Source organism: Urocitellus parryii, chromosome 14 (genome assembly GCF_045843805.1).
Source record: "Urocitellus parryii isolate mUroPar1 chromosome 14, mUroPar1.hap1, whole genome shotgun sequence".
Lineage (NCBI taxonomy): Eukaryota > Metazoa > Chordata > Mammalia > Rodentia > Sciuridae > Urocitellus > Urocitellus parryii.
Window position 1 is genome coordinate 32,026,793 of NC_135544.1, and position 25,454 is coordinate 32,052,246.

Below are 25,454 nucleotides of genomic sequence, written 5' to 3' on the forward strand. Positions count from 1 at the left end.
TGAGCTATAAGTACAACAGAACAAAGAACACACATCAAGCCCCAAAACCATAAGAAAAAATGCCTTGGACTAATGTAGCTGTTTCCCTTTGTGAATTACAAAGCCTATTCTACAATTAAAGTCCCTTTAAACCGTAAGCTCCTTAAAGGCAGGAATAGGACGAGAAGAGTTTTGTACTCTAGCCAGTACAGAGTCATTTTTACATAGGTGCTTATTAATTAATTACTGTCTGATGTAAGTGTCACAGCCAGTAGGAGATTCTAGAGGACAGTAATGCATTTCTATGCATAGTTCATTGCTCTCTAACCACAAAATTATACTGATATTTTAAATTGGTGGGATTTGAATGGAATCGTTAAAAATCAGTACATTATTAAAGAAGTTACTAAGCTTTTGAAAATCAAAGTATAATAAATTATTGTACTTTATTAAGAAACAAATTTTCCTACTGAGTTGCTCCATGAATTTAATATGGGTATGTTCAGTAGTCTTATTAAATAATTTTATCATGAAATAGTTCATGCAAAGGGAGGAATAGGAATTGATATGTTAACAACACAGTATACAGTGCAATATTCAGGTTTTTAAATTACTAATATTTTCCATCACTGGCTTTAAAAAATAAAACAATATAGATACAACTAAATTTGCCTCTATGTTCTCTGATATAAATCCTTCCCTCGCCTCAGGGATCCTTGCTTTCTGGAATTGTTTGTTGTTCTCATGTTTTGATGTTTGCATGTTTGTGGAAGTGCGCGCTCACGTGCACACACACACACTTGTTTCTAAAAGATATGTGCAATATTTTATGCATTTTATAATTTGTATAAATTATTTCATAGTTACATATCCTGCAACTAGCTTTTTTCATTCAATGTTGCTTTTGAGATTGTCAGTATCGATATGTGTAATTTTGCTTCATTCAGTCTTAGATTCTTTCAGTCATTCAATGAATTAGATATGCACTGAAAATATATTCCAGGCAACATTTGAGATGATAAGGACATCCAGCCAACTGAACAGACCAAGTGGCTGTACCATGTAGCTTACTTCTTGGGGAATTGATTTCAGTGGATGAACTCTTTTTTCTATGTATGCTTCCAAGTTGTATAATTACAAAGGGTGCTTCAATGAACAATCTTAAATATTAGTACCTGTATACTTGTCTGTGAGGAGAAATACCAAGGGTGAAATACTGGATTTATAGTTCAGGCATGTCTTTAAATTTATTACATAAATTCATATTGTTAAGTAAAGTGATTGAGCTGAATTTACACATCTAACATGGCTGCAAGTGAGCACCCAATGACGTTCACATTCTCAGTATACTGGTCCTGTCAAACTTCTTAGCATTTGCCTGCAGATGGGTGTGTGATGGAATTTTCCTTCTATTTTACATGTGACTACATGCAATGTTGACCATTCCGCATGTAATAATGGCTTCTAGGCATTTCTTTTTCATGGATTATGTAATCTTATATATTGTCTGTTTTTATATTGGGTTAGTTGTCTTTTCCTTTTTGATGTTTATAAGTGTTTATGTACTCCACCCGGATTACAGGCCTGTACTCCCACCCCCAGGAACTCTAGAAATTAATTTATTCTGGGCCATAAAGTTTCCACTAGTCTTACATACTTTTTTTTTCTTTTCTGAGCTCGTTTGTGATTTGAAAAGCTAATTTGTTTTAATCTAATTATATTTATCAATGCTGTCTGTTTTGTTTGTGCTTAATTTTTACCATACTTTACCCCGTATCATAAAGACATCTGTTGTATAGACCAAGTAGAGCATACTATAGGGACACAGCCACATCAATGTTTATAGCAGCACAATTCACAATAGCTAAACTGTGAAGCCAACCTAGATGCCCTTCAGTGGATGAATGAATAAAAAAATGAGGTATATATACACAATGGAATTTTACTCAGCAATAAAAGAGAATGAAATCATGACATTTGCAGGTAAATGGATGGTGTTGGAGAAGATAATGCTAAGTGAAGTTAGCCAATCCCTAAAAAACAAATGCCGAATGGTTTCTCCGATATAAGGAGGCTGACTCATAATGGGGTAGGAGGGGGAGCATGGGAAGGAATAGATGAATTCTAGATGGGGAAGAGAGGTGGGAGGGAAAGGAAGGGGGCAGGGGATTAGCAAGGATGGTGGAATGTGATAGACATCATTATCCAAAGCACATGTATGAAGACATGAATTGGAGTCAACATACTTTATATATAACCAGAGCTATGAAAATTTGTGCTGTTTATGTATAATAAGAATTGTAATGCATTTTGCTGTCATTTATTTTTTTAAAAAATCAATTAAAAAAGAAGTAAAAAAGACATCTGCTGTATTTCATAAATGTATTAACATTTGGTTTTTCATGCACATGCTTTTAGTTCACCTAGTATATTATTTTGCCTATGAAGGAAGGGCTTAGTTTTATTTCACTTGTCCATGGTTGCAACAATGGTAGTTAGAGTGGATGTTCACCAATACTCTGGTTCTCTCCTTTCTGAGCCCAGGAGAGTACTTCCTCTCAACCGTGTTGTTGCAGCTATGTATTTCCATGTGATTTGTTTTGGCCAAGGACTATGTGTAGAAGGCTATATATAAACTTTAACACCATGAGACTGGATCCAGAAAATAAATAAGGAATTGGATTTTTAGTCAAGTCTTCCTCAGAACAAATCTATAAAGTAAGTGGACTTTTTCTCTCTCTCATTCATCCATCATCTCCATGTTTTTAGGTTCTCTTCTAAGGTCAACCTTACAGGATTGCCCTATATAGACAGGACTTCTCTCTCTGGATTTATCCCTTCAGCCTCCACCCTAAAGCAAAGTAAAATAAAACAAATCTATCCTAAGATCTATTCTCCAAACAATGCTAACAATTCCCAGTTGTCACCATTGAGCAGAAAAATTATTAAGTTAATAAAATTATTAAGTTAATACTGCTTGTTTTTTTCCAGCACTGAGTTCCTGGTGACAAAGTATTTGTATTATGGTGGAAAATAATAGAACAAAGATGTCATTTTGGAGACTTCTAAGAATATATATTTCTAGAGATTTGAATTTAAGCTGACTAGGATTTTAAAACCGTTCTATCACTTAATATCTGTATAACTTTTGTCAAATTGCTTAACGCTCTGAGCTTCAGCATCTTCCTTTACTCATTGGAGGTAATAATATTTTCATTACATTATTGATATGAGAATTAAAATCAATAATGTATGTACTAACTGCTTACCATAGTGGCTGGCACATAGTAAACACAAATATCAGTATTGTTGCTTTTATCAATATCTATAATAGTGACAGTGGTATTCTTTGAAAGTAGTCTGTTAATTTTAGGGTAGAGTACTGTCCTGGTAACCCTAACATCACAAAAACGCAGGCAGCCTCCTGCTTTGCCCATAGAGAGAAACCGCTCATCAAAGCATTGTCTTTTTTGAGGCTTCAGTGGAAATATAGGGAGTTTCTGAATTGGTGATTTATTAAAAGATATCATTACAAATTAAGAATATCCGATTTGCAAAGACATAATTGACATCTGCAAAAAAAATAGTATATTCATCTCATTTTCATCCTTTCTCTATTGTTAACTAAGTCAAAAACAAGCTGTTGCCTTTCTCGAAGAGTAACTGCATGTTTTGCCTTGGAAAGAAGATTTGCATTCATAGGTCCATGTGTTAACTTTCAAAAGAGAATGTTAAACCCTATTAGTTCTACACAGTAAGAGGTAAAAGTGTTAATGAAAATACTAAGTATTTTGCATCCTGATTTTTTTGGTCTCTAAAAGGTATGTTTTAATTGTTCCCTAAATTTTTAGAAGCAATTTTGCCCACTTCAAAATAAACCAGATAATTTTTTCTTGTTTATGTGATTTCTTATAAAATGAAAGATACTACATTTAAGCCTTTCTCTTTTAACTTCATTGATTCATAGAAGTCAGATTATTTTTAAAGTTTGTATCATAAGTTGTTAAATAATAAAAAGTTGTATTATTAAAAATTAAAACAAGGACAGTTGAAATACAAGTCAATAAAAGATGAAAGAATTTTCTAGAGATTAAATTAAAAGACTAAGGGATTAAATTCATCCTAAGAACCAGTTAATGGTGTTGATTGTGCAGGTCTCATTATGCCATGAATTATTAATTCATTTTCAAATAAGGGAAGTGTGAGACTTAATTAATTTTTACAAAATGTTTGATGACGTTATTATTAGAGGAAGTATGGATCAATATTTTTATCATTTTAATTATTCAATATGATTACAGCCTTTTATAACCTACTTAGTTTGTATATGATTTTTAAAATAACATTTTGGGTAGATTTTTATATGTTGGTCTATGTTAATAAGAAATAAACATGAGTCCTGAAAATTGTCAATACTTCTATATGAATGATAAGTAATGTTAGGTTCACAACCAAGTATGTTAGTCTGAACTTAATTTGTAAGCATGTGTATATTAAATGCTTCACCTACCAAAGTTTCTCAGCTGACTAATATAAACCTAGGAATAATACTTTATAATACTGTGCTATTGTTTTCAAAGTACGTCCTCAGGAATTATTGTATTTAATCTTTGCAAAATCTTTTGAGGAAAAAGGAATAAGTTTGGGTACCACATTTTATTGATGAGAAAACTGAGGCTCACTGGATTGTCCTAAATATCAAGGCTGATCAGTGGTGTCATGATAAGCACCCACTTTTCCTGACTTCTTGCTCAGTGACTATGCCACGGCATATCTTATGCTTCTTCAGGCAGCTTGCCTGGCAGCTCAGATGGTTGTGTGTGAGGATATAATGACAACCTTAGTTTAATGTCTGGTTATGTAAACATGTATGTGCGTGTGTGTATATTCTTTTTACCTTTGACAAAAAAAGTAGGATCACATTAAATACGGAAGAGTGTATTGCATATTTTAAGGCATTTGTGATAATGCATTAAGATGTTAGTTTGGAGTCATTGACAGACACAAGAAAATTAACGAAATGAATGGCTACAGCAGAAGGTAGTTAGGGTTAAAAGTTAATGTTAATCTTCTTCTCATGCTCTTCCTCCCAACTCTGTTCTTAGTTACTCTCCTTATATCAAAGAAAACATTTGGCATTTGTTTTTTAGGGACTGGCTAGCTTCACTTAGCATAATCTGCTCTAATGCCATCCATTTCCCTGCAAATTCTATGATTTTGTCATTTTTTAATGCAGAGTAATACTCCATTGTGTATAAATGCCACATTTTTTTTTTATCCATTCGTCTATTGAAGGGCATCTAGGTTGGTTCCACAGTCTTGCTATTGTGAATTGTGCTGCTATGAACATCGATGTAGCAGTGTCCCTGTAGCATGCTCTTTTTAGGTCTTTAGGGAATAGACCCAGAAGGGGAATAGCTGGGTCAATAATCTGTATACGGGGTAAAAATGGGAGTTCATAACCCACTTGAATCAAAGTGTGAAATATGATATGTCAAGAACTATGTAATGTTTTGAACAACCAACAATAAAAATTAAAGAAAAAAAAAGTTAAAACATACTTCTGGTTCTTACTCGAATTTATATCCATAAAAAATGTGGATTAGAAAGAGTCTAGCACATCTGTACTTTTGTCCTGGGATATGTAGAAACTAACTTATCCCTTTTAACAGGAGAAAACTGATTCCAGTAATCCATATATTGAGCCAGAGTCCTTTAGAGTTTCTGATTAGTATTTCTGTTTATACCAGAGCAGGAGAAAACAAAAAGTTTCTAAATCTGCACAGGGAAACTTACTATGGTAGCAGATCATCCTTTGCTAAGACATTCCAGATGGTAGGGGCTGTAGAGGAGGTTGAGAAAGGGTATTTCCCTGAAAGTTAGCACCCTTAATATTAACAGCATGACAATGACATTACTTTCACTGAAATTGCTGATAATATAAAGGCTTATATCATTATATGAAATGGACTTTCTTAAACATAACCTCCACTAGCATTGGAATTATTTGATCATGCTAAACATTAATTCCATGGCTTCTCATTTTCTTTTGTTTATGTTAAATGATTAGAAGTAAAAATTATACTCAATACCTAAAAGACTAGAGTGGCAAAGGTTATGTTTATAAGACTCACTTAAATTGCGAAAATATTCTTCACATACTACTAGCTTCTTTCTCTAAAAATAATCAGCATTGAGTTTTCCTCATTATTTCAATGAGTCAACTTAGTAACTAGATAATTTGCTAATGACATAATTGCATCTTTAAAACTGCCTATCTGCAATCGGTAAGTGATGCTTCTAATACATGACTAAAAATTGGCCCCTTTAGAGATTGTATTGATATGGGAAATGAGCCAGATCACTTCAGATACCTGTCATTGAAACCGTACAGGGAAGACTGCATCTTTGCACTGATAGGCATGCAAAGAGCTTGAGAATTATGTTAGAGATTTTCAACTTTTAAAACTGTTTCATATTGTTAATTTTAAATAAAATATTGCAATTTTGCTTTTGCATGTCAGTCACCAATGAATGTCAGCTAAATGTCAAAGAACTGAAGCAAAATAAATGCATTAAAGTGGAAGGACAATTGTCATCCATCTGAGCAGTAGACTTACTGTTCTTACCTTATGAAACTAAGGATTTGATGTTTTGAGCAATGCAAGCTTTCGGGAGCCATGTTTAGTCACTAATTTGGTTCTCAAACGGGCGTGTTTAAAGGTTCTTCTGACAGTGTCACTTCCATGCACAACACAGAAGACTCATGCCTGGGTAGGATTTGCTGTTGAAGCTACTTCCTGTAGCCTTTCAATGACTCCTTACCAAGCTTTTCTTGCTCCAGCAGTACAAATGTTTGTCATCTTATTATCATTGGCATTTGCTCTGCATAAGATGATAATTATAATGTCAGTCAAAACCTTATTTAAAATATTTTTGTTCAGTGCAGTTTTTCCAAGGTCATGTTGTTGTGATAAGTGGGATAGAATATGGTGGATCCATTTGAACACTATTGAGAAGGCTGTCACATTCAGAGCTAAAATTAATTAGGATCCTATTCATACTACTTCATCACAATGGCACAAGAATACTTCTTAAAACACATCTCTAGTTGTTTTTTTTTTTTTTTAATAACATGAAGAGCCTCATATTTGCTAAGTGTCATGCTGTTCAAATAGCAGGCCAGAAGAGAGAACACTGCACAATGAAGAACAGGAAGAGTCGGTGAGAACATTATGGCAGTCTGGACAGAGTGGAGAAATGGAATTAATGGAGGTTTTTGAACCAGAGGAGATATTTCAAGGTACAAGAAGGTCATATCAAAAAGGACAAGCAATGAAGAGATTCAAGGAGGCGGAAAGGCAGCATTAGAGAGGTGAGAAAGGAAATCACCCTGGCAGTCATGTCCTGGAGAGAGATGATGGAAGAGGGAGCCAGGGAGCAGACACTATCGGTATCCAACTGCCACTCAACAATTTCTACAAGGAGGAATCCACTAAAGTAGAAGCAATGCAGATTCCATAACGAAAGCCTGGCAATTTTATGATTTCTTTTTTATTTAAAGAGTTTTTTTCCAAATTCTTTCTGGATGAATGCAACTTTTATTCTGAGCTTTAGAAGGAAGTTTTACCCAGAGAGTAAATAGATCACAAATTCATTAACAGGATATTTCAGAGGAACAACACTAACAACTTTGAAACTATGAAAAAAAGACCATAGAACTAAAGATTGGTTTTAATGTTTCTGAGAAAATAATATTTACAAAACATTTCATCAGAAACTTCTTAAATTGCTTACTGTTTCAGTTGCTCGAATGTAAAGTGTTGGGTAATAATCTGCACCACTTAGTCACTGAAAAATTTAAAGAAATTAATACCAACAAAGCACTTGGAATTCTACCCAGCTGTTAGCAACACTTAATAACATCAGTCATTAATAAATTTATAATCCAAGCCACATGATTCAGCACCAATTCTTTTTCCTATTAGCAAATCTAATGAACAAATAAGTGGGTGCTTACATTAGGTGTGTATGTACATATGATAGTGATAAAGCATATAATGATTACTTACAAAATACCCATTCTGGCTGTTATTTTTAAAATGCCATTTCTTTGATTGGGGCTTATACATGTATTTTCATGTCATGATTGAATGTAGCATTCTTGTCTTTCGATGACAAAAAGAATTCTAAAAATCCCTTATTTGAGTGGTTCATTATCAGTTTTCAAAGCAATATTAAGGCCACATTCCCAGTCACTATGCAAGTTCTTGGTACAAGAATAATAAATTTAAATGGTGCAATATGGATAGGACAGATAAAATAGAGAACATTGCTGCAGGGCATCTTAATTCACTTTTTCCTTTGAATTAAATCCTTGAGTCAGAAAGCAAAAGATAGGATGGTTGAGAAATTCTCAGTTATAATATCAAGTGGTTAAAAGGCCCATATATGGAATTTCTGCCTGAAACTGTAGAAATCTTTATGGATGCTACCTAACATTGGGGACTAGAATTCTGATTTATATCATTTCATTCACCAGTGGGGTACTTGATAAAATCTGGAGGTTTCTGCTGGGTTACTCCTATTTTATTTTGAGCATAACTACTTTCCCAATGACCATATATATCCCTGCATCTGAATTAGCAGGGCCTGTACCTATTAAAGTTCTGGATCTACCATGGTGGACATACAATAGGAATATAATGCACTAATATATCAAACTGTGCTACCATTAGGCTCTCCAGGTAAATAACCACTTGATTGGTCTTGGTCAGTGTTTCATTACTTGGTGACCAACTGCCATAAACACATAAGACATGAATGACCAAATGAGCTGAGAAAATTTGGTGTGAGTTAGAAGGGATCTAGTAAATCTCAAATGGAGAAGTAGAGCATATTGGTAGAATCTACCAGAGATTCTAATCAGTGTATGGAAAAGAAAACAAAATTTTGAAGTAAGAGATGAAGGAACTTGTAAAAATAATATGGAATTCACCAGAGCCACATAGCAATGAGGGAGAGGGTCGCCCATTACAAACAACACGAAGGGCAAAAGACTGAATGTAGTTATTTTCCAGGCATCAGGAATCAGAGGTAGCACTATTAGTGTGCATTAGAAGGACATACGGAACATTCTATTATACAATTGCACAGTATTTAGCAAAGTGACTCAGAGGGGTTCTTAGTGGCCGCAACCCCTATTCCCTCCACTTCCTGCAAGCTGGCTCACATGGAGTCTCCAAAGTTGGAGGAGGGGCTGCTTACCTACAACTGTCACCGACGGACCTGAGTGTGGATGTCAGTTGTGGCCATGATGGCTCCACTCTCACCCTGTCACAGATTGTCTTTCCAAGCCTGGCATGTCAGTGCTATAAACTGATGAGGTAAGTAGTGATTAAGGCTAAGTGGATCTTGTTAATTCAGCAACACTTTAAAATAATTGAACATGAATAAAATGGCAAATTATAATCAAAGTCCTCTGGGAATGCATTTGAAAGCTACATAATGCAACATTAGTTCATCATGACTAATACTGCTATAATTAATATTAAATTATAAAATAATAACTGGCTTCTCATCCTGAGTTCACATTCTCATGCCAGCAAAAGGGTGCCCTGGCATGTGACATGGGAGGAAGGGGTGGCAATAAAGGCTTTGGAGAATGAAACCATTCATTTTGTATTGCAATTTTAGAACTCAGTGCTTTCCTTTTGAAACTGCTTTGTTGGATTACTTGGTGTTTGGACCAGGACATTTTTCCATTATGCTATGATGTTCAAAAAGAACAGAGACGATGGTAATAGTCTCCCGAAGTGAATTCTAAGGTTTTAAAGCCCAAAGTGTACAGGAGGCAATAACATGTTTGCTTTAAGAGCTTTTGAGATGTAAGTAGTGACCTTTGTGTTTCCAATAATGCCTGATAATTGAATGTAGACACTGCATATTGGAAAATAAGGTACTTGTAAGGCAAGGATCATATTCAACTAGCCCTTGTAATTGAGGGGCACAGTTTATCTGAGATTGTGTGCCCTGTCTCAAAGAACCTCAATAATCATAAGCAGTGGGGGATTCCCACTTTCTGTAGCTAGGGCACTGCAATTCTTGCCGCAGGTCACATGAAACAGAAATAAAGAAACAAACCAAAACAGAGGGTGTTCACATGGCATTGCCCCCGGGAAAGTGGGTGGCAATACCAAAAACTCATGAAGCTGGACTGAAAATGTGTGATGAGGATTTTCATGTACTTTTGAAACTAAGAATAACCTAGGAAATAGCTGGTAGAAGATACTCATTTTTTTTTCTTTCTGGTAACCTGCTTTTAAAGTCTCATGCAAAAATATGATTTTTTCCATATAATGTGTGTGTAGCATTTTCTTTCAGGTCCATTGAGTTCTTATGAAGGGGTGCACTCCTCCACCTGTGGCCATGGTAAAGGCCACTCCCATACTTGGCTAGCAATCCTGTGCAAATTGTTTGCTCACATGGTTTCAGCAAGGTTTTATTAAGGCAGAATCTGAATTCCTAAACTCTACCTATGAGGAGCATGGCTGTATGACTTAAAAGCACAACCACCTAGGGGGTCTAGCTGAGCAGAAAAGCACAAAATAAGAAGCTTCATTAAAAAAATATTAATGCAAGAGTGAATCTTCATGGAAATGGATGAATGGGGGTGATTTAGGGATGTGTGGAGCATGCTCAGCTATTCTGTGTCAAACAAACTGATTTTTATTTTTTATCTCTATCATACTGAAAATGGCTTAAATTCTTCCAAGTAGCAAACTGACAGTGTACAATGATTTGTTTGTTTAATGACTATGATTTGCCACTTTCCTGTGAGTTGTTGGTTACTGTGACATTTTTAGGTCAAGAGCAGTGAGCCCTGGGTTCAGATACAGGTCACTATTCTTTAGTGAACCACAGCAATAGATCTCACTCATTCAGCGATTTTAAACCTCCACACATTCGTAGTAGTTTCAGCCATGTGTCTCATATTCCATCCGCATCCTTTTTGCTGAATGTACTTGATATTTCTGCCTGTACTCTGGTGTGTCAAATGGTTTGCCTTTCATTTAAACAGAATGGCTGCAGTTGTATGTGGGGTCACTTTAAGGCAACTGTTTCAGCTACAATCTCTGTTTTCCAATTTAAAAAAAAAATCAACGAAGGTATGCTATCTGCAAGACTCATTTTCTGGCTTCAAGGAAAAAAAAATCCCTAAAAACAAAAAATGAAACGTTGTAGTAGATTTTACAGGAGACTGCCTTTTCCTTTGTAACTGGAGTGCATGAGAAGCTGTGTAAATGACAATTTGAACTATCGCTTCTATCTTCCTTCCTTGAGTACTCTCTTTGGCTCTGGAGGTAATCATTATGACCCCAGATCATTCCTCCAGATTCTTTTGATTGTCTAAACTCCAGTGTCAGTCCCAGTTTTTATGGGATCTTTGACCTCCTCGGCAGTGTCCTCAGTTAATTGGACCATAGTTTTGAGCTGTTACCTTGACACCATAGGTGGTCGTGCTTTTAAGAAACACAATGTCATGTTCCTGTTAGGTAGAGTTAGGAATTCATATTCTGCCTTAGTAAAACCTCAGCAAACATTATGCACAGAATGGTTATTTAAATATAATAATGAGCTTGCCATGATCATGAATGGGGGTGAAACCCTTCATAAGAACTCAACTGCAGTAAAATAAAATGCCACACATACTTGGCATAGAAAACCATATCAGCATAAGAGACTTTAAAGGCAGGTAACAAAAAAGACTTACAAAACCTAACATATGCAAGTGTTTCAGCATATAGGACAGTATTCCAAATCACGGGTAAATGATTGTAAACAATTGTATGAAAAAAATTAATAAATTTGAATGTTCATTGTTGTGACATAAAATGAAAGATACTGTTCAAATAAAATGTTAAAATGTCCAGAGGATAGAGATGTGAAAGCATTCCAACAAAACTTGGAGATGTTTATATTTTTGTAATTATCTACAAAGGAATCATGTCATTCACTGCAGCCTGCAGAGGACCAAGTCTCCAGCTGTTGACATTCAGAAAGCCTAACTCCAGGCCTGGGCAAAGATATAGGTGTGGTCAAACAAACAAACAAAAAAAACCCCTGAAAAATGTGGAACTTAGACAGATCAAGTATTCTTTCTAGAATGCTTTGATACTCAAATATAAAATCCAAGTTCTTTTTACAAAATATAATCATAAAAAAATAATGTCTTCTATGTAATTTTCTTTGTACTCCAATGTATCTCATTTTCTCTTTTTATAGAAATATGGATACTCAAAAGTCTCACTTCCTTCATTTTTTTCTCTCTTTCTTCCTCAGGCATCTAGAGAATTAAACAAAATCTTAGGTGCAGGAAGGATCTCAGAGACAAGCTTATCCATCACTGCTAGTGAGCAGATGAGAAATGGAGGCCAAATAGGATTACCTGCTTGCTCAGGATTCCACAGGTAATAAGATTCAGATTCCAAATACAAATCTTCTGCCTTCTAGAATGTTATTTTTTCTTCTATGTCATATCATCAGGTTGCTTTAATTTCTCAAAGGTTTTCTAGTATTTGTCCCTACAAGAAACACTCCAAGCCACACTCTACGTCATTAGATATTTAAGTATTTTCTCCGAGGTCCCTTTGTCTTGTATTCTCCTCAACTGGATTCCCAACCACATGACAAAGGCAGGGTGAACTATGTCACAGGAGGGTATCCTTGTCAAGGCTGATAATCAGAATCAAAATCTGGTTATCTATTTAATTTTTACTTCAAAAAATATATTTTGAGCACCTATTGCATATCAGATGCCAGTTCAAATGTCAGGAATAGAGCAAAGGACAAAAATCGCCATCTCCACACCATTTCACTGCTCCTGTAGCGAGAGACAACACACAAGATAGTAGATGGATGAATGAATAGATAGAAGGAGGGCAGACAGATAGGTAGACAGACAGAAAGAAGAAATATCAAATGGCGATAATTTGACAATGCTAAAGAAAAATAAAGCCTAGGAGGGGATTAAGAAGGATTGGGAATGTGGTTTCTATTTAACAAGGATATCTAGAGGAGGCCTCAGTGATAGGTCTAGTCTGAGCAGATAAATAAAGAAAGTATAAGATACAGCCAAGTAGAGATCATGGAAGGATGCTGTAGGCCCAAGGAGACATGCTCTAGTGTGCCTAGCACATGCTAAGAATAGTCCAGGATGGCAGGATGGCAGAAACTAAGAGAATGAGAGGAAGTTGTAGGGCACGTGGTGAGGAATACATGTTACAGAGAGGAGGTGTACGGGTGCGAGTAGTCCCTCTAGAACTTCACAGGCTAAAGTAAAGAGTTTAGCTCTTCCAATCCCCCCAAACCAAAGGCTGAATGTTCTCTCTGATAAGTGGATGCTGATTGATAATGGGGGAGGGGGTATGGGAAGAATGAAGGAATTTTGGATTGGGAAAAGGTATGAGGAAAGGAGTGGGTATCACCATAGGTAAGATGGTGTAATGAGATGGACATCATTACCGTAGGGGCATGTATCCTTGTACAAATGGAGGGACTCTGCATTGTGTACAACAGAGAAATGAAAAGGTGTGCTCCATTTGTGTATAATGAAATGACATGCATTCTGCTGTCAGGTATAACTAATTAGAAAAACTTCTAAAAATGTTTAAAAAAGAGTTTGGCTCTTCCTGAGAAAGATGGGAAGCCATTTGAAAGTTCTGAACAGAGGAGTAAAGTGATGTGACTTATATTTCAAAGGCATCACTCTATTTGTGAATTCTACTGAGAGATGAAAAAAAAAAAAGAAAATGAAAAAATGCTATTAAAATCCAGGCAAGCACTGTAAGTGGATGGAACTGGAGACTATCATGCTAAGTAGAATAAGACAATCCCCACAAACCAAAGGCTGAATGTTCTCTCTAATATGTGGAGGGGTGTGGAATAGAAGTTCATTGGATTAGTTGGAGGGGAATGAAGGGAAGGGAGGAGGGACAGGAATAGGAAAGACAGTAGAATGAATCAGACATAACTTTCCTAAGTTCATATATGAATACATGACCAGTGTAACTCCACATCATGGACAATTGCAAGAATGGGATCCTAATTAGAATAAGTTATACTCCATGTATGTAAAATATGTCAAAATGCACTCTACTGTCATATAAAATAAAAGAAAAAAATCTAAAAACAATTCAGGCAAATAATGATGGTAGAATGAAAGTTTAGAAGAGATAGGATGCTGGGTGCATTTTATTTTTATTTTTTTTTGGAAGTTCAGATGTTTAATAGGTTTCTATACAAAAAAAGAAAATAATGTTGTAACATTTTTCAAAGAGGATTGACTGAGGACATGGATTTGGGGTGTGAGTGAGAATAGTCAAAAAGATGCTGTTTAGCTGTTTAACTTTTTTTTTAAGGTTCTGGGGATAAAATTTAGGATGTCATTTGTGTCAGGCCAAGTGCTTACCACTCATCTACACCCAACCTGCCTATTGGCTTCTAACTGGATAGTTGAGGAGGCCATTTTATATATGAATCTGGAATTTAGGGGAACGTTTTGGATTATAAATACAAAATTGGGAGGTATCAGCTTTCCATGGGACAGGCTATTCTTACCTAGGAGTGACTCAACATAGAGAAGAACCCAAGGTTCAAGCTCTAGAACACTTACTGGTATAGAAACGGTGAGAATCTGAGAAGGAAGGGCTATGAGTAGAAGGAAAGCTATAAATGAACAATTTCCAGTGTGCCACGTAAAGAAAATACTAAGAGAAGGAGGGATGGACCACCTGTAGCAAATGTTGCTCAAAGAACCAGTAAGGTGAGCACCAGGGGTTGCCAAATTTTGCACAGAGGTAGATATTAGTGACTTTTCCAGAAGTGGTAAAGTGATGGGAGCAAAGCTTGATGTTTTGTGCGTTCAGTGTAAAAGAACATAAGGTTGGGAGGTAGGGATGGAATGAATCACTTCTGATACATCCTACACAGGTGGTTGAGGAAGGCTCCTTAGAAGGGGTGAGAAAAAAATAGGTCTTTAGCTTTGAGCAAGTAAATGTCCTGGAAGGACATTTAGGGATATTGAACTACTTGAGAAAAATATTTACCGGTGAGAAGTTCAAGCAGTGGTGCTTAGGTTAATACCATGAGATGATGATGGGAGGCACAGTTGGAGGGTAAATGGAAACACTTGGGTGACAAGGCGGCCAAGCCAGGAAGTCTGAATGTTTTGCCTGCATAATGAGGGATGGCACAGATGACTTAAAAACAGGGTAGTGATGCCATTGATCTCAGGAAGCCATCTCTGGTCCCAGAGCATTGGATGGTGTTCAGGATGGAAGGGAATGGATGCAGGGAAGCCAGCTGAGTTGCTGTACTAGTAGTTCAGAGATAAAGCAAGTGTAGACTAAAGCAGAGACCTTTGGGTTAAAAAAAATAATAAGAAGCAAAGACTGGACAAAATATTTTGTAGGATTGACAGGATATGTCACCTTCTTAGACACACAGTCTGAGGCAGAGGGGACATTTTCAGCTACAGTGTGAAGTTTCTGGTGATGACAACTGATGCAACAAATAGAAATGGTGATCAATGAATTTGGAATCCAGACTAGATGGCAGCTCAGCCTGGGCTGCTGACAAGGCTTGGGCCACTCTGTCCTTCTCTCTTCTTTCTTGCTCTTACTCTCAACTGCTGTTTCATCACTTATAGAACAAAGAATTAGAGTCAGAGATCCATTTGGCTTCAGTCTTGCATGCTTTCAGCTCTAATGTTAAGGATTTCAGTCTGAACTGTTGAGCTTGAGGTCCCTTCAAGAAATCAGCAAGCAAAAGTTCAAAGGGCACAGAGAAAAGAAGAACTTGCAAGAGTGGGCAAAATGTACAGTTGAGGAGCAAGTAGCTCCAGTATAGGAGATTCTAATTTAGCTCCTGGCTCTGGATGAGAAGCTTGTGACCGTGGAGGCTTTTCGAGCTAGAAAAAGGTTTCTGCCTGGCAGCTAGAAAGAATCTGTGAGACTCCAGTAGCCCATGTCCATGTTTCCCTTCCAAGGTTTTCAGTCTGTGCCAGTGTACACAGAGTCACACAACTCCACCTTGAGAAGCAGAGCCAAGCTGGGGTCCTTTCCATACACCTCTATAAAAGCCTAAGCCCATACATGTTAGAAAATTAGACTGAAGTGCTTAATTGTTTTTTCTGCTAGATTTGAAGATCCAGTGGCCTCCTATCTTACTCATTTTTCAATCTGTTTGAATCCATCCCAGATCTTTCTGCTAACTCCAGTACGGGATGTATCCTTGGGGGCATGATGCATGGAACATACAAGGTGCCCAAAATCTGTATGTAGTGTCCTGGCCAGATTACTCATACGGGATGAATACTGAGAGTAGAGAACTGGCTACTTCTAATATCTTCCTGTAGGAGGTTGGAAAGAAATGAATAAAACACTAAAAGTAAGTGGATATAGACAATTCCCTACTCCTACGCGTAAAGCTTTCTAGAAAACATATGTAGAAGGCAGATAACTTTAAAAATTCACAGATGAGAAAAGGAGTTCTTCTTCAGTAAAGTTGGCCACACACACAAACACAAACACATACCTATTCATTTCCTGACTTGATCTTACCCTAAATATAATTTCAATATTGACCTTGTATTTTGTATGGCCTCTCTAATGATGTTCTTCCTCCTTTTACCCACATTCTTGCACTCATGAGGCACAGTGAGAAGTTGAGTCTAAGAATTTTCCCTTTTCAGGACACCTAAACATTTTTTTGTTTGTATTGCATCATGTTTAGGAAAATCACTATTGCTATTTCTGGTCTCCACCCGGTCTCATTTCAGCTTTCCATGCCTACTTCTAAGTAAGGACAAATGTGACTAAAGTCAAGTAATTTTGCAAACAGGGACTGCTACATAGATGAACATGGGTGTGCTGGTGAAGTAGAACTGGTGGCTGACAGGAGGCAGCAAGTGATGTTTGAAATGACTGTACATAAGTTTATGAACAAAATTCCAGATATGCACAAGAAATGCAGCTCAAGTAATGAGCACAAATTCTCAAAGACACTTATGAAATAAATTTAATCTTTACAAAGCCTAAAGGACAGTTGTAAAATTGAGGTAGCTCCTAACATGAGTTGCTTCCTTAATTGTCGGGCATTGTACATAATGTGTGGGCGGCTTAGAAAATTTATTCTTTTCACTAATCTTATGCTGATTCTGATATATTATGGTTTCCATTTTTTTCAAGTTAAAAAACTGAGGTTCAAAGGCATGAGTAACTTGTCCAACCCACGTTTGAGAGACAATCCGCAATGAATCTGGGAGCCATGTAGTGTGTCAGGGGCAGTAAAAACTTCAGGGTATTTTGGATGACCTATAATAACCTGAAGGCAATACAAGTTTGCCACAGGAGTTCTTGTCTTGGGCACTTTGATCCTTGGGATTTTGTCATGCTGTAGCGATTTCCTGGCAGGGAAGAACAATTAGGTTCCCGTGAAATACCTTGGCATCTCTCCATCCCCTATGAATGGAGCATGACATAACCCCTCCATAGCCATCGCAGAAGACATCCTGGGCTTAAGGCTAATATGCTCTTTTAATAATTCCTTCTGGAATCCTACCAAGAGCAGCCATCATTTGAATTTGGCATGATTTCACTGATGCTTGTTGCTCATAATTTCATTATTCTCCAGATGTTAACATATTTTTCTGCGATGCTAATTTTTCTTCAGCCAATTGTCTCTCTCAGAATTGTAAGACACTCATCTTTTGGGTTATTTATTTGCACATTTATTCCACTAAAATGCAAGCTGTGCGAAGGTAGGGACTGTGTTTTGTTTAGCAATTGTATCTCCAGAGACCAAAAGTCATGACCATGATAAAGTATGTGCCCAATAAATACATTTAGGGATTAAATAAGTGAAAACTGTACACATAAGTTTCCTGTTGTGTGGGAGATATTAAAGCGGAATGATTAAAAATATCTTCAATGCTTAAAAGTAAAAAAATTCAGTTCTTGTTTCTATCTGCAGATTATACATAAAAATTTTGAATGCTAGAGTGATTTACCCCTCGGTTTGAATTCCTAGGCTGCTCCCAGTTCATAATGTGAGCTGGGTTAAAAAGAAAGGAAATCATTTTTTTTTAAGCCAAGTTGTTAGTACAAAATGACTGACACTTAAAATCATCTTATATATTTTCAATTAAAAACAGTACTCTGAATAATCCTCTTGTTATTATCTATATCACCTCACCAGTCTGTGTGCTTCATTAATTGACAATTTGTTATCCCATTTTTAATCACTCCATAAGAGATGGAATTAATTTTTCCTAAGTCTTCTTTCATTTTCTTGGCTAAACACATACATTTTTAATGATTTTAAAATATGGTCCCTGTTAGTCTTTTTTTTTTTTTTCTGAGTTGGATCTTGGGTGGACATTTTGCAGGCCTGGCAGGCATTTTTGTTCTTCTTGTTCAAGTTTTAAACTGTCTTTTCCCTTTCCATATGAGCAACTGTAACCCACATAATATTGGGCATGAAGTGTTTAAGAAGTACTGTCCGGAACTACTGCTGCCTGGGGGATGGTAAATGATATTATGTGAAGTGTCATGGTACTGTGCAAATAGGGAATTCATTTTCAATTCAAACTCCAAGCAGGAACTCTTCCCTGCCAAAGGGGGTTTAGCACCCCTCATTAATAGAGTTTGCAGGAAGACTCAGGCAGCAGGGGAAGAAAGGCAGCCACTGGCGTGGAAGACACTAAGCCCATATCAGATGCTCAGATTAGAGGACTGGGCCACAGCACAGCAGTGGCTAATAAGGTTAACAAGTGATTGCCAACACTCACAGCCACTTCCTTGAATATACCTATAAGCAGACATTCAAGTGTCCTGAATCAGAAGTGGTCAACTCAATGCAGTAGGAATCCAGTGGATTCCTAATCCAATGGAGTAGGAATACAGAACAGAAACTTTTCAATGCCTACTTCCTGAGGCGGAATTGAGGGCTAATAAAATAAATCCGTGGACATTGCTTTAGGCCTATGTGTTCTGATCTCTTCAAGAAAGGCTATGAACTCAGTTATTATTAACAAGTTAACTTGGTTATTATTAACTCAGTTATTATTATCAATAAGTATATCTGGGGTATAAAGTATGCCATTAAAAAAACGCTATGAACATTCTGTATCAAGTCCTCAATGGCATAGGAAGAGCCCTGCTTTGTTAATTGTGCTAAGAATATTTGTCCAGAAGAATCAAAATTACAAAGGCCTTTTATTTTTCCTTGTGTTTGTGGCAGGATGTGTATCCTCTTCCAGAGGATATCAATCTTCTAGATTGGTGCAACATAAATTTTAATATGAATATGAATTACTTTGAGGGTTCTGTGAAAACATAGCTTCAGATTCAGTAGATCTGGGGTGGAGTCTTAGAATCTGCACTTCTTTTTTTTTTTTTGTTTTTTTGGTGGGGGTTACTGGGGATTGAACCCAGGGGCACTTAATCATTGAGCAACATCCCCTGCCCTTGTTTCATATTTTATGTAGAGACAGGTCTCACTAAGTTGCTTAGGGCCTCACTAAGTTACTGAGGCTGGCTTTGAACCCCCAACCCTCTTGCCTTAGCTTCCCAAGACACTGGGATCACAGGCATGTGCCACCACCACACCCAGTTCAGACTCTGTACTTCTAAAGAGCTCCCAGGCACTGCAGCTGGTAGACCACCTTGAGTGGTGAGGCTTTGGGTTCTAAAATCTTATACACCAGTACAAAAATTAGTGATCCTGATCATAATTTCTCATGTGTCTTTACTATATCAGGGAACAGTTCCTCCCTCTCCACCTGTGATTTGGCTTTTCTTCTTTCCCTTGGAGTCCAAGTCCCTTCTCCTATATTCAGAGGCTATCTCTTTTACTCAATAGCACCTAAGTTGGTTTTTGCTGAGATTGATTGGCTGCTTGATTTGTGCCCTTTTAAAATAAATGTTGATCCCTTTGGTCTTGAGGAGACAAAGGAAGTCATGTGACTTGGAATTCCTAGGGATATCTTAAAGATGGCTCTTCTGTTTCTCCAGCAAGGAGGAGGAGAATAACATATGGATATATTGCCGGGCTGCCCGTGCCATCTCCTGAATTGCCAGACCACGCTGTAAGGTGCAGCAGATGGCCAGAGCAGCAGGACGTGCCAAATGATGCACTCCAGAGCCCTTCCACAAGGTGCCTGCTCTGGTAGCAGTAGCGGAGCTCAAGAATATGCTTACGGCCTTTCACAAAGACAAATTATCTGGTACCTCTTCAGATGGTGCTATCAAAATCATCATATAGGGTGGATGATTTACCTCTTCTACACACTGGCAATTCAACATTGTGTTAGGAAAGAGAAAAAAAAAAACTTGTTGAAAGTTTTTGAAATAGGCTCTATTTTTTTTTTTCCCTGAGCAAAAAGTGATGCTGATTATTTCATCTCTCACAACAACAAAGAAACTAAGCTCAATTTCCCAGAATCAGCAAGGCCCCCTCCTCTTCTCCTGCCTCCCTTAAACTTCTGCTCTGGAGAGCAAGGTACTGCTCTTCTACCCTACACTGTCACTAGCCACTAGGTTTTACCTCTGAGGTCTTGTGTCTTCCATAGTGATCTGAGCTTCCTGTTGGATCCTGTTGATCTCAGTTCTACTCATTCTTTAAGACACAATCCACAGATTAACCCTTCCTAAAGATCTTCCTTTATCTTCCCAAGCCCAAATAATATGGCCTTCCTCCAAAACTATCAGATTCCATCATTTGGCAGGTGAGTGGCTCTTTGGGACAGTTACCTGTCTTTTTCTTTTATTTGACTTTTCAGATGGACATGATTTCTCTTCTCATTTGACCTAACGCTTCTTAAAAGCAGCAAATATACTTGGCATTTTAAAATCTATGACAGTGGAGAAAGTCTTATTCAGATTTTAAAGTTCTTCAGGGTCCAAGTGTAAAGAGTGGCCTTCCTCCCAGAGGCCCAAACCATTGAACTGTGTTAAGTGCTCATAAGGCCACTGAGATCTGCCCAGTGTTCCCAACCATACCACCAAAGATGGAGGTAGGAATGTCATTACTGTGCCCATATTCTCTTTCCCCAGGATAATGAAACAAGGACAAACTCTCTCTCCCTTCTACTGCAGTAATTCTAGCTTCCTCTTGCTCTGTGGAGGAGAGTGTATGAGTTACCTGTGTTTATCCCTGAGGGTAGCTGATGTTGCTTGCACACCCTTATTATTACCCAGTAGACTTCCTTTCCTAGGAATTCCATTAGGTAGGTTTGATTTCTATAGCATATATTGGATTCAGAAATTCATTGTTAGTTGCTGTAATAATGCTGCAGAAAGTCATTATTTTGTTGTGAATCAAATTTGAAATCTTTCCTTGGAATGAGCCCCCACTTAGTTCAAGCCAATTGGCTTAATATCTCTATCACCCAGTCATTCCACACAAGCCTTTTCCAAACTGTGCCATATTCTTGGAATGTTCTCTCTTTCTATCTGCCAAGTTATCTCTCTTTCATCATCCAAATAGCTCATGCAATCCCACCTCCTCTTCACAGTCTTCCAGAACTATTTGGAAAAGGTCTAATAGCTTCTCTCTGCACCATCCGGTGTGAGCATTAGCCACTTGAGGCTCTTGCTCCTCACTGCTTCGCTCACATAAAAATTCTTGAAATGGACACCAAACACACTGTTTTGCATTGTTCAGCAGTCTTTCTTTTCCCCCCTTGTATACATCATTTTTACATTCAGATATTTTTAGTCTCATAATCTACTTTTGACAGATCCTACAGAAATAAGACTATTACTAAAGCCTTCTGTACAGTGCTGAGTGTAATGTCTTGAAGAAACAGATACTTAATACATAAGGTTTCTCAGATTTGATTTTTTTAATGTACAAAGAATATGGAACATATTTAATATTTCACAAATCCACCAGGACCTGCCAGAGAACTCTGTTAGCCTTGGGCAAGGATGGTGATTTCCATGGGGGTTCATCTCTCAGATGACAGTGAAGTAGCTGCTGTTGGTGGTAATTGTAGGCAGTACAAAGGGGAATTAATGAGATGTCCCCAATGCTGAGGGACAAGATCATGAAAGGTCATTCTCAGGGAGGGAACTCTAGTAGGAATGTACATGGCTTAGAGCAGCAAGATTCAGAAGGTTCCCTTCTCTGAGAGAAGGCTGAAGAGAATGTTCCTAGAAAAAGCCAGGAAATCACCTTCAACTTGGTGTGGGCTCTCACTGTGGATTTGTCGAATGAAAAAAGGAAACAGCTATTTAAGGAACAATAAGGCAAGCTACAATTTTGTTGTTGCATCCCAGGGATCTGTTTGAGGAAATAACTTGGTAACAGAATCTTCTGGGGGCAGTCTGAAAGGTTACAAAACAGTCTAAGAACCGTTTTATACTGTGCTTATCCACTCATGATCAAAAGAGAAAAATACCATCGGCAGGACTGGCTACATGATTTGCAGGACCTGGTACAAGATGAAAATGCAGAGCCCCTTGTTCAAAAATTAATAAGAATTTCGAGGCAGTGACAGCAGAGCGTTTAACCAGTAGCGTGGTCCTTCTAAGCACAGACCCCTGTGTGATGCCCGGGTTTCCTGCCCCTGCAGCTGACCCCATCCAGCAGATATGACTACTTCTTGTCAGACCATTAGTGGCCTAACACAAAATCTGGAAAAAAATATTCCTCTTCACATGTATCTTAGCTAAAATAAGATGAACTTTAGTTAAATCTCATTTTTCTAAATATTTTTATACCATGGAGGGAGATAAAGGGAAAGAAGACCTCAATTTTATTCAATCTGGAGCCTCTTTCAATTTCTATATCCGTCAGTTGAGATTTTTAACTAGCCTACAAATTTCGCCTCTTGTGTAAACCACTTGAACTCTCTGTTCATCCATTTTATGAGAATCATCTCTAAAATGGGAATAATAAGCTTCATCTCTCAGGCTAATTTGCATTTCTCGAGGTTATGTTTGTAATTTTCTGGCATATACTGGTCACTTCTTTCTTTCTCTTCTGTTCACAAATCCTCATATTAGCAGGGTGCACATGGGTGTATCATTGGATAGGGTGTAATTAACCAACTTTCTGTGTGTGCAAAGCTCAGGGCCTGGCTCTGCACCCTATTCATCAGCCCTTAGTGGATGCAGCCTTGGAAGTCAGAGGTTCGGGCCCATTTTCTCTCTCTGATACCCTTTACTTGCAGCAGAACTTATCCATGGAAGTCTGTGGGTGTGGCCGAAGAAGAAGATGATGGATTAAAGGGACTAGAGCCCTAGATGTTTCTGTCTTATTTCTCATTATCTGCAGAACTAGGTTCTATACTATCAACTTCAGTCTACTAACAGCCTATTGCATTCCAGGAAGGAGACCTGGATGAAAGGATGGTGGAGGTGGGGTGAGGGTAGGGATAAAGAGAGATGGAAAACAGATCCAGCACTTTGACAAGCTGGATGCAAAGATGCTCTAGTCCGTTTGATCAAAATGGGAGAAAAAAACAGTTTTGTCAAAAAGTCTGCTTTGTTTACGGGCACTGCCATTCTCGAACATCATTTGCCTCTTTGCATTAATGCTCTGTCTACATTTTTTTATTCACTGTTGGATGATCAGTGTCCAAAGCATGTTTTTTCCCCCCTGCAACAGATTTATTTAAATTTGCTGAACTCTTAAGCAGTGAGCTTACAGCAACTACTATAATCTCTTCTTTACCCATAACCAAAGACGCACATCACACAAAGAATAACAAAAGTATGAGGAGGATTAGGGGAATTTTTGTGTCATAGTGAACAAAGCACAGCTAGCATTATGCTTTAAAAATAATGGCTTTTCTGTCTCATGGGCAAGGAGAAATAACTTTTCCACCACATAATAAATTTATTAGCCTTTCCGACCTCATCATTCCTACCTTAACTTAGATACAGCATCAAAGACAAGAACATCTGTTTGACAGTAATATTTCCAATTCAGCTTTTTTACCATTTCCTTCTGGAGCTCCAAAGTTACTGCACGAGCGCCACCTGGTGGTAATTTCGCAGGTTGCTCAATGTAGCATCACATAAATGTAAGAACCTCAGTTCGATGTTTTCACTACTTGAAAATAAATTTAAACATATTTTGAAAATATGTTTTAAAGACAAACCATAAGTTGATTGCCTATTAACACCATAAAAAGTGACTTTGGTCATTTTATTGGCACCTAATTCCATATTTCCCCTTTTTTGCCCATCTTGTTTTTCCTACTGAAATTTGATTATTTTCCCCATGCACTTCTTCCAGCCTCTTTTCCCCACCCCTTCTTAACTTGTTCATGATGGAACTCATCATAGAGTTCCTACAGAAAGCCTTATGAATCCTTGTGTCAGCTGAGGTCACTCAATAGAGAAGGCCCAGTGAAACTGGATTATTGAAGAAGTTTCTAATTTCAAAAATCCATTGACCAAAGGATGGACAAGGTACAGGGAACCCACAAGTGATAGTGAAGAATCCAAAGAGTAGTAACCCATGCCTCTACCAGCCAAGTTCTGAAGGGACAAATAGAAACTGCGCTGTGGGGAACGGGACTGATAGACATGCAGCCTCTTTGGACAGATCACATCTCCTACAGATGGTCCCTGTTGGCCAAGCCCAACAGCAAACCAGAGAGCAAGGAAACCCATTCAAAGTCACCTCTGGGGACATAGCCAGGGGAGAAAAATTTTGAAAGACAAGATAGAGGGTCCAATATACCTGCACCATTTCCCACTATTCTGAGCACCCACTAGATAAGAATGCTTTCATGGATTAAAGATGGAAAGATAAAATATGAAGATATACCACTACATTAAAAGACTGAATGATGGAACAAATCAAAAATTTCCATGATCTCTAGTTTACTCTTGCTTCCCAGATTGACATCTCCTCATTCTTAGCTACCACTACTACTGCATTCAATGTGACTCTATCTCAGCATTTCTTTTTGTTTGAAGGTGCACAAGGGGGTATGTTAATAGCAGCTATGCTTCAGACTCTGCTAGCAGTGACCCATTATCATTTATCACTTATCATGGACGAGAAGATGGAGGATTCAATCTGATAAATTAATGTTAATTAATGTCTGCCATGTCCCATCTCTCAGTTTTTGAAGGACATTTCAGACTTTATTGAGTCTATTCTCTCTGGCTCTCTCTTTTTGAAATTAGCATACCTTTGAAAGGTGTACTGGCTGATTAAGCAGGGAAAAGTGTCAACAGCTTTAAGTTTCAAATCAAGAATGGGCAGCATTGTCTTCAGGAGGGTTTCATTTGCAGGCTTGTATTGCAGCCCCAAAGAGGAAGGGACCTGTTAAATTAACCAGGGAGAATCATAGATATGCTGAGGCTGCCTTGTCCACAAAAGGCTACGTCAGCTTTTGAGAAAGTCAGTATTGACTTTCAGATATTTCTTAGTGCAGTTCATGAATCTTT